The sequence below is a fragment of the Condylura cristata genome, unplaced genomic scaffold (assembly GCF_000260355.1).
Source record: "Condylura cristata isolate star-nosed mole 26May11 unplaced genomic scaffold, ConCri1.0 scaffold00023, whole genome shotgun sequence".
Taxonomy (NCBI): domain Eukaryota; kingdom Metazoa; phylum Chordata; class Mammalia; order Eulipotyphla; family Talpidae; genus Condylura; species Condylura cristata.
This window is the reverse complement of record NW_004567124.1, coordinates 34,628,567-34,639,606: the sequence shown is the minus strand read 5'-3', so window position 1 is coordinate 34,639,606 and position 11,040 is coordinate 34,628,567. Positions and strand designations below refer to the sequence as shown.

Below are 11,040 nucleotides of genomic sequence, written 5' to 3'. Positions count from 1 at the left end.
CAAACGCGCGCGCCCGGCTTGGGCCCTCTCCTCAGCTCCGCCTCTTGCGTTCCCACCTTCGGAGGGGGGACCCAGAGGGCGCCTGATTGGCTGAAAAGGCGGGGCCAAGCCAGGGGGTGGAACGATGAGTACCTAGGGGCCGTGAGAAGGGAAATTAGGTTCAGTGAAGTCCCAGAAGGAAAGAGGAATGAAGTGTTGGTCCAGCGGTTGCCAGAGCCCCGAATTCAGCCAGATTCCATACAGACCGTATGTTCTCGAAGCCCGCAGTCAACACTCCTCACTAACCTAACGCCCAATACTTACGGCAGGCCTTAGCAATTAAAAAAACTACATCTCCCAGAAACCTTAGCGAAAATAAGTCTCACCTTGCGTAACCACGTAGTCCTTCGCCACATTTGAACAAAGTAATCCCTTCATTTTTCAGAAGGTATGAGGAATAATACTTTGTTTTTCTCCGCACCGGGACAAGTTTAAATGTTACTGCGATAAGAGACATTAGCTATGGGAAGGTGATGAAGCGACTCGAGTAAAGAGGAAAGAGGCCATCAAAACTAAACACTGCGGAGGAATTTTTGTCCTGCCGTGAGACGACGGAGTGAAGAGCGTGAAGGCGATTGAGAGGGGCTCAAGGGATTGTGCTCTAGGCGAGGGCCTTCCTTTAGGCCCCGACCCGGCCTGCCCCTAAAGCCAGCAGGTCAGTAAGCAAGGCGAGTTTGGGGGTGCCTGGGCGGAGGCACCCTTCACTCCTTGAAACTCATCCCTCTGTCGCTGTTGTTACTGGTTTGTCTCGGTTTATGGCCCACTGAATGGGGGCGCCGCACTTCCGGTTGGGGGAGGGGAGGCCGAGCGCCCTGGGTGGGGAGGATGAAACATAGCCCACTTCCTGTGGGGGTAGGGTGTTGGTTAGGGTCGCATCATCCACTTCCTGTGTCGGCCAGTAGTGGAGGTGAGGTGTCATGTACCTGTACTGCACCTTATCGATTTGGGCTTGTGTATTATATGAAAAGTTAGGCGATTCCCCCACGTTGTGCACCTCATCATCACCCCAGTAAGAATTGATGGGAGATTTGTTTCCACGTGTAAGGTGGCACATTTCTCCCTGACAAGGTTATCTTAATTGTGTTCTTAAACGAATCTGAAATTTCTGCTGTTTCATTAATAATCAGTACAAGACGACTTGCTGCCTTAGTCCTCTCCAACCTTGACCAAGTATGGTGGTGGTCTCTGCCTTGGCGCCACAGGGACCCTCACCGCTCTTCTAGGGAGGTGGTTTGTTACAAGGCTTAAGATTTTACATCAATTATGAGGCCTTTGCACCTTACTAGGGTGAACTGCTCCCATATTTGGTATTACCTGGACTGATGGGATTGGTAACTTGAATCCTTAGGCCTGTTGATTTCAGACCTGCCCTGTGCCTGGGAACAGCATTCTCAGGCTTAAACATCCTTTACACGTAGCTGACATGTAGCACTTGTGAAAGTTAGACTTTAGTATAGCTGCCCACCCTCACCCCCTTTGTAATTTAATGAAATTTAGCTTCGATGGTTTTTAAAACATGCTGCAAGGATAACGAGATTCAGCTCAGATTTTTAGTAGGGGAAGAAACTGACTCACAAATGACAAAAGATGAGTAAGAACTTTCTATTTTTCCCATAATGTCAGTGTTGTATAAGAAACTATATGCGTACAGGTAATAAATACCCAACTGTTTTGATTGCCTGACTTCTGTTTTCAAATACCACAATACTTGAGTGTGAGTATGTGCACTGAAGGAATCAATTTTTTTGGACATTACAAAATCTCTACAACTTTAGTATTAAAAGAGCAAGTTAGCTGTAATAGCCACTAATTACTTTTATATAGAGTAAAGCCTGTGTGTTTTTCCCTTTGGAATTGTGTCTAATCTCAGAATTTGCTACTTTTTAAAATTCGCAATTATTTTAAATCTATTTCTTTTTAGATTTTTTTATTATATAAAGTGAATGAGTTGTCTCTTAAAAGACTATAAAGTTTAGGCAGCAGTTGAAAAGACAAGAAAAAAGTTTTCATTAATAGAAAGTTATAGATGTGTAGACTGCCTCAAGCAATTCTTAATTGATTACAGAAAGTGTTCTGTATTAATGTAATATAGAAGAAAATATGATCACCCTTGCAAATTACTTATTGTATTAGGAATTGTTGAAAGAAACAGAGATAAGATAGCTAAAATATTGATTAATTGAGATGTAATAACAGTGCCTTTTGAAAGCTGTCTTTGGGAAGCAAAGGAATTTATTAAATTGGTCTTTATTCTGTTCCATGCAAGAAATGTAGTTTAATAGAAATAAGAAAAATTCCAGAAAAAGTCCTCCAGCTGAAGGATTTGAGCAGCTTAAAAAACTAACTGTTCAAATAGAGACATTTTACAGGGGTGGAGTGGGGAATTGGATCAAAAATTGGGGGGCTAGGGGTGGCAGGTACTGGACTGTGGTGATGGCGCATAGGTGATTTGGTGATGGGAAGCCCATGGGGATTACAACTGAGATGGGAAAAGGCACATACAGAAATGATGTAAAAATGAACTTATATTTTAAAAAAAACTACCTGTTTAGAAGAAAGTAATATATAAAGCACGTATCAGAAAGATGTTTTATGATAAGTGGCAGCTATTCATCAGTTCCATCAAAGAAAAAAATTTTAGAAATGCTTGTGAAATAGTGCAAAATCCATGGAACCTTCTTTTATCTCTTTGAAAGTAGTGTTTATGTGGAAAGACTTGTTCATCTTCCAGAAATTTTTGTTCTTCTCTCTTTATTGCAGTTTTTTTAATGTGTTCCAATACAAATGTACAATCAAATTAGAATAATGTTTTTTAAGTGTACTTTGTTGAGTTAATGATTTTGAGATTTTTTTCATTACTTGCCATCTATAAGAAATAGTCAATTTTTAGAGTGTTCAAATACCTATTTTTTGTGTCTAAAACAGTCATTGGAGATTCTGCTCAGAGCCATTTGAAATATTAAAACAGGAGATCAAAATCCTGGATTCCACCTCACTGAAATTTGATTATCCACAGAGTGCTAGTGCTATATATAATGCAAAAGTATCTTTTGACTGTTTTGTTTACCTTGTCTTTGTAAAATCATGTTAATGTTTTATAACTTGATTTTTTGTGTGCTTTTTTTGGTTGTTGCTTTTGCCACATATTTAGTGTTAAGGAGAGTGGTTTTTAAACACTTGAGTGCTTTTTAAACTTACTACTCTGTAGTCTTTACCTCTATTTCAGGGCCTTCAACAGTATTCAAATGAGAATAAGCCCTACATGACTTTTCATTATTTTAGCAAGCTTATTGAATACATTAGTGTATGCAGACAAATATCCGTGTTCTTGAGGAGTTTACACTCTAGTTTTCAAATCAAAACTGGAATTTTGCTTTTTTGTAACTTGAAACAAGATCATTGTTAAAATTGGATCAAGAAGGAGCCTGACTTGATCTCTTTTGGTGTTGATTTCTAAGGTAGTCTAAACCCAATTTTGGATATTTTGCTCCAGACCATACAAATCTGTCAAATATTCAACCCTCTTCATTTATGCATAATAATGATTCTAGCCTCTTTCACGCGATAAAACCCAAAATAAATATGGAATCAGTCACACTGTGTTTAAAACTGGATGTCTACAGTTTATTAGTTGAGCTCATTAGCTAGGTAACCGTGAGCAATTTACTTAACCTTTCTAAGTTATGGATGTGTAGACTGCCTCAGGTTGCCATAAACCTAAATGGGGTTGTATGGATCATAAGGTGTAAATTACCTAATGTTGTGATCTTAGTGAATGCCATTTACCCCAATCTTGGTTTTGCTATTCTGGCCATTAGGATTTGCATAAGTCTTTTTAGTCTTACTTAGACCCAGAAGTATGGGGATACAGCTCTAGGATTACAGAAATTCTGCCTCCTCCTGTCTACTCGTTCAGTTGGTGGTCAAAACTGCACATTTTCTTCTTCTTGTGGGTAAGAGGAATCACTAACTTACATGCTCATGCTAGAAAATATAATAGAAAAGTTTCAAGAAGGTTGTAGAATCGGTTCAATAATTTCAGTTATTATAGGTAGACTTTGAATCATTTTTCTAAGCTCATTTAAATCCTAAAACTTAACACTCAGGGTCCTTCTCCCAATATCTAGCTACATTTTCTTAGATGTGTTGAAAAAAATTTCTAACTGCAGCCAGCCTTTTTATTTGTTCCTGCTATCTTCTCCCCAAAACACTTTCTTTTTCTCTAGGCATCCTATTAATCAAAATACCACCTTCTTTCAAGACCTCTATCAAGACCATCTTCAGCTTACACAGTTTTTTCTAATGTCTGTCTGCTCTCTGCACTCTCCTAACAATATTTGTTCTGTCCACTGACCTCCAGAATATGCAATTGCTGCTGCTGCTGGTGGTGCTGCTGTTGTGTCATTGTTGTTGCATATTGAAGTTTATGTAGTACCATAAAAAGCTAGCCTATATCTTGTTCTTGTCTCTGTCTCTGCTGTCATACCTGGCACAATGCCATTCACATTGTAAGTATTCATTAAACTTTTGCCAAGTTGAATAGGTCCTTGGCGTATGATGGAACTGATGGATTATTTTTGTCCACTGTTTATACCCAACATGAAGCACTAAAGCTAGTACACAATAGACGCTCAAATATCTGCCAAATGAAAGTGTGATTAAGTCATTCTCTCGTATGTAGTTAAATAGCCAAGAAAACTGAAAATATGTCCATACAGAATCTTTACAGAAATGTTCATAGCATTGTATATACGAGCTAAAAGATAGACACCCATTCATTCACTTGGTGAATGAATGAATAAATAAAATTAGTACAGCTATACAATGGGATATTACTCAGCAATTTAAAAAAATGAATGAAGCATGCAATGTAGATCAACCTGCACACTGAAGTGAAAGAATTCAGGAACAGAAACCACATATATGAGATGTCCAGGATAGACAAATCCCTAGAAACAAAGTATATTAGCAATTGCAAGGGAGATGCGGATGAGTAGTGACTGCTAGTGGGTATGGAATTTCTTTGAGGGATAATGGAACTGTTAGGGTACTAGTGGTTATAGCTGCACAACCTTGGTTAAAAATACCTGTAGACCAGTATGCTAAAACTGCTGAGTTATATACTGTAGAGGTAAATTTTGTGATATGTGCAATATATCAAAAAGGAAATAAACTTGAGGAATTTAGATTTTGGATGGGGCTAGAAAAAGGAAGCAAGAGATATGAAACTAAAGAGGTAGTAATTGTTCCTCAAATCCTAGAGGGAAATACAAGTACCTAGTACAGGATTAGAAATTGCGAATCAAGTGAGGTTAGCTATGAAGGTTTATGGCTATATTCTGTCTTAATGAAGCAAGTAGTGAGATGAATGGTTAGACTAGATGAATGTTGACAAAGGTGAAAGACATTTTAGGATCTTGAAGGATGCTTCAGATTTTTTTATTAGGTTAGGGATACAGTTTATGAACAACTTGGTTTCTTTGTCAGCTGAATTCAAAAGTGAAAATATCATAGGCGGGGCCCTCCCTGGTGGCGGAGTGGGTTAAAAGCACAGCACTAAGAAGCTAAAGCCACTTCAGCATGAGTTCGATCCCCACCCCGTAGGTGACCCACATGGCACAGCAGACCTCTCCTGACCCTCCCACTGCTCCCCTCAGCAGTGTACTCTGTGAGTCATCCTGTTCTGCTCCCCACTCTGTCTCTGGTGAATCCTCTCACCACCCTTACACCTCTGACCTATACCCCAGTTCTAGATGCATAAATAAATAAATCTTAAAAAAAAAATCATAGGCTAAGATACTTAGACTGCTAGTCAGCAGTGAACTTAGTGACACCATGAAAGAACAGGACTAGACAGTAGTAGAATTTAATTCTAAAGGTATCCCCAGATGATGAAAATAGATAAATCTTAATGAAAGGGAACTAAGAGCAGTGATTTGGAGAAGCAGAAATAAAGGTTTGCATTTGGGTACCTTTTATGTACTAGGCACTATTAAAGAAAACTACTGCTATTTTCTTTATTTGAATTATTTTCTTAGAAATAAAGTCTTAAACTGGGATTATTGAGTCTAAGAGCGTGAGCATTTTATAGTCCTTAACGCAATAGCCATATTTCCCTAAAAGATAGTACTAAATTTTGATGTCACCACCAATATATGAATATGTCATTTTCACAGTTTGACCAGATTTTTTTTGGCTAATTAAATAGGCATAAAATTATTCTTCACTTTGGTTATTACTTTTAACTTGACAAGTGTTTTTACACTATGAAACTGAAGAAATTCAAAACCTTTATATTTCCCCCTCCATCTGGAATGGCTTCTTTAAGGGATATGCATTTTTCATGACTCTAGAAATCAAATCAACCTAGATATTTGAATCAGTTTGAAACCCACTTTTATTCAATGATCCTTTTTTTAATTTTAATGATACTCACATGCAAGCTGTATTGAGTCACAGTTCCTATTCCATTTGATTAATTCTAATAATTTGATACTATAAATACTACTAACTTCATTTTTGCATGTGAGAAATTGAGGTTTAGAGGCTTAGGTCAGTTGTCCAATAAATGGTAGAATGCAGAATCTGAATGCCTGCCATGCCAGTGACCTCTTGTGCCCCGTGACGCCCTCAGTAGCACTACAAAACTTTACTGCAGGGCAGTCTGAAAGGGTACTTTGCCATTTCTATTTCTAAGTACATAGTGAAATAGTTAGCAGAGAAGTTACGTTTGGAGTTTTGTTTTTTGTTTGTTTGTTTTGCTTTTTTTGAGTTTTTAAAAACTTGAATTTTTTTTAGTTTTTAATTTTTTAATACATTGGTTTATAACATTTTATAGATTCATGAATATAAAATTGTAATTCAACCCTGTATATATTATATTATGATTACCAATAGAAGTCTGGTTTTCCTTCTACCACCATACAGTTCATCCTCTGTATTCGTTTCGCTGACCCATCTCTACTCCACTCCCCCCTAGTAAACCACAAGTGTTTGTGACTAAGTTTGTTTTGGCTTTTTGTTCATTTCATTGTGTCTGTGTCTTCCACATGAATAAAATCATATATTTTTGTCTTTCTGATTTATTTTACTTACTTAGTATTATACCCATCTATAAGGTTCGTCCAGTTTGTTAGAAATGGCATGTTTTCATCTTTTGTTTATACGAAGTACTCAATAGCGTGTATATGTATATACGTGTGTGTGTGTGTGTGTGTACAGCATCTTGTTTATTCATCTGTCCATTGACAAACTCAGATTATTTCCATATCTCGGCTATCGTAAATAATGCCGTATAAAGGTATGGATGTCTTTTTGAATTGGTATTTTCGATTTCTGGTAAATACAGAGAATTTGTATGACTGCATTATACCATATTTCTATTAATTTTTTAAGAACCTCCATACTGTTTTCCATTTTGGCTATGCTGTGTAGACAAGGATTCCCTTCTCCACAACTTCACTCACAATTTTTTTATCTTTTTGATAACCTTTCTCACAGGTATGAGGTAATATATCTCATTGTGATTTTTATTTGCATTTCCTTAATAATAACCTTCTTATGTTCCTGTTCGCCATCTGTGTGTTTTCTTGTAAAATTGTTTATTTTTATCACCTACCCATTTTTTGAACTGGGGTGTTTATTTGTTGTTGAATTATATAATTTCTGTATATTTTTTGGCTATTATCCCCATGTAGGATGTGTGATTTCAAAATATCTCCCATTCATTTCATTGCCTTTTCATTTTGATGATGACTTTTTTTGGATGTGCAGAAATTTTTTTGTTTGATGTACTCCCATTTGTTTATTTTTACTTCTGTTATTCTTATTGATGTTGCATACCCAAAGACATCTGTAAGACCAAATTATTAACGAGTTTATCATCTATGACTTTGTCTTTGCATTTTATGGTTTCAGGTCTTACATTTAAGTCTTTAGTCCATTGGAATTAATTTTTGTGTATGCTGTTAAGATAGTGATCTAGTGTTAATTCTTTTGTATGTGGCTGTCCAGTACTTTCAGCACCATTTATTAAAGAGACTTCTCCTTTCACCACCATATTTGTTTGGCTTCTTTTTAGTAAATTAGTTGTCCACTGTGTGTAAGTTCATTTCTGGACTCTCAATTCTGTTCCACTGATCTGTGTTTTTATTCTTCTTCCAAGCTATTTTAATGATTACAGATGTGTAGTATGGTTTGCAGTCAGGGAGCATGATACTTCTATTTTGTCTTTTCCTCAGGATTCCTTTGTCTATTCATGGTCTTTTCTGGTTCTATTTCTTTCAAAAATGACTTTGGGATTTTGATAAGGATTGCATTGAATCTGTATGCTACTTTAGATACAATGTCCATTTTAGCAATGTTAACCTTATCTGTGACATGTAATATCTTTGTTTCGTCGTCCTTTCTTCAGTTTTTTTCATCAGTCTTAACACTTTTCATTGTACAAGTCTTTTCATTTCCTTGTTTACGTTTATTCCTCGGTATCTTTCTTTTTTATGCAGTTGTAAATGGAATTGTTTTTAATCTATTAGCTAGTTGATTGTTTGCATTTATAAAAGAAACAGATTTTTGTGTATTGATTTTGATTATTTTTTCAAGTAGAAAAAGATGATCCTAGTAAGAAACGTGAAAACTTCAAAGGGAGGAATGTAGAACAGCAGAAAGGATAAACACATGGATATGTCTTATTTAAAACTGATTATAAAACATCTTTGGGGAAGATTAAATATATAGAGAATTAAGGTGTATGATAACAGTAATACTAAAAGTAGCATCAGTAGAAATGGTCACAAAAAAATAACAAAAGTCCTACCCTTGCCTGGGAAGTTTTAGAATTACTAAATGCTTTATTTGACTAAAATAAATTGGCGATGCACATTGTGATCTCCTCTGTAATCATTTAAAGAACAGTTAAGTGAATGCACAGCTAGAAGAAAACTAATATGAAAAACTAGATTAATTCAAAAGGAAAAGGACATATAACACTGGACAGGAAGAAACGAGAATAACATCACACACAAGAAATAAATGTTATCAAAAATTCAGTTAAAAATACAGTAATTGTCAGTGCCTTGTACAGTGTAACTATGTGCTGTCTTATGAAATTCACACCATAAAAGTAAAAACCTGGAAAGATTAAAAGTAACAGAATAAAAAACACATATCTTGTAAACACCAGAAGAAAGCTAGGATACATACTTTATAAATAACACACAGTAGATTTGAATACAGTAAAAATGACTAGAAGAAAGAATATTTCATATATATAAAAGGGTCATTCTACCATAAGAATATAAAAGTTATAAATGCGTCTCTAGTAACAATAACTTAAAAAGTGTTTTTACAAATTTACGTGGGATTTTAACCAAAACAGGTCAGGTGATGGGTCATAAAGCAATACAGTCCCCATAACAGAGTATGTTATCTGGTCACAGTATAATTGATATCAAACAGTAACTAACAGTTTACCCCAAAATACATTTTTAAATAATACATGGGATCAAAAAAAGAAAGCAAAATTGAAGTTAAAATGTTTGCAACAGAAAGATATTGAAAATACCTCATGTGAAAATGTATGTGAATATGTTAATGCTATACTTGATGGAAGCTATATAACCTTAAATGGCTACATTAGGAATGGATAATGAGTGATTTATATCTATCTCAAGAAATTAGGAAAAGAACAAATTAAATCCAAAGTAAGAAGAAGAAAATTATAAAAAGTTACTAATTAAGTAGAAAATAAATGCACAGTAGGAAATATCAACAAAGCCAAAAAAGTTGGTTCTTTGAAAAAAATCAGTAAAATATGTACACCTCTTGCAATACTGAGCAAGGGAAAAAGGAACACAAACTACCAACATTCAGAATGAGAAGACTATATCTCTTTAAGATATTATGAAACAACCTCAATGCAGACAAATTTGAAATTTTAGATGAAAAGGACAAGTTGTCTATATTTTAAAATTTTTTACAAAGAAAACCAAATTCATTGCTAAATTCTTAGAGATGTTTAAAGAAATAGTAATACCAGTGTTACTCATACTCCTCCATAAAATATAACTTTTCTGAGACTAGCAAAGCCTTGATAACAAAACCTAACAGAGACATTTTAATAGATAGGCCATTCTCTTTTATGAATCTAAATGTATTTCTAGGAAATGTAGAAACTCTTTGTCAACAAATAAATTATTAGAATTAATAAATGAATTAGCAAGACTACTTACTTGATGCAGAGTCAAAATACAGAATCAACTTACATTTGTAAACAACCAACAAAAATTTTAGAAAATAAACTTGATAGCAACAATACCATTTCCAGAAAGAAATTTAAGCTTGCAAGACCTAAGACAGAATCCCTGGTGATGTAGGGATTCTGCCCCTCTGGCCTATACTCCAGTTCTTCTATGCATAAATAAATAAATCTTTACCAAAAAAAAAAAAAACAAGCTAAGAAAATGGTAAAACCAATGAGAGAAATTAAGTAAGAATTAGTAAGTTAGCCATAGATCCAAAGAGTCAGTACTGGAAAAATATTCTACCCAATTGGTCTGTAAGTTAATGGAATCCTAATAAAATCCTAGATGGTTTGTATATAGGGTAGAAAAGGGAATAACAATTTGATTCTAAAATCCACCTGGATATGTAAAGAACTAAGAATAGGTAAGACAATCTTGATTAGGACTTTCATTAGCAGGTGACTAGGCTTATTTAAAGCTACAGTAATTAGCAACATATTCCCACAAGGATAGACAAATGAATCTGTGGAAAAGAATACAGCACCCAGAAACAGTCCCACACATGTGAGATTACTTGATTTATGACATCAGTGGCACTGCAATATAATAAGGAAAGGATGAAATTTTTAATCATTAGTGCTTAATTCATGTATCCAGTAAAGGACTTGTTGAATTCCTAAAAATCAGAAAGGAAACGACAATCAAATTTAAATAGGACAAAAATACTTGAAAAGATGATCCACAAAAAGAAAGCTGTTCA

General features: G+C 35.3%; 1 protein-coding gene across 1 annotated transcript in view; it reads left to right on the top strand.

The window, feature by feature from the left end:
- The first annotated feature begins 199 nt into the window (after nucleotides 1-199).
- The window catches only part of HMG20A (high mobility group 20A), a 69,979-nt gene continuing 59,138 nt past the window's right edge, over nucleotides 200-11,040 (top strand). Inside the window, exon 1 of the mRNA XM_004688001.2 lies at nucleotides 200-694. The gene's annotated coding sequence lies outside the window, so the exon portion shown is untranslated. The remainder of the gene's footprint in view (nucleotides 695-11,040) is intronic.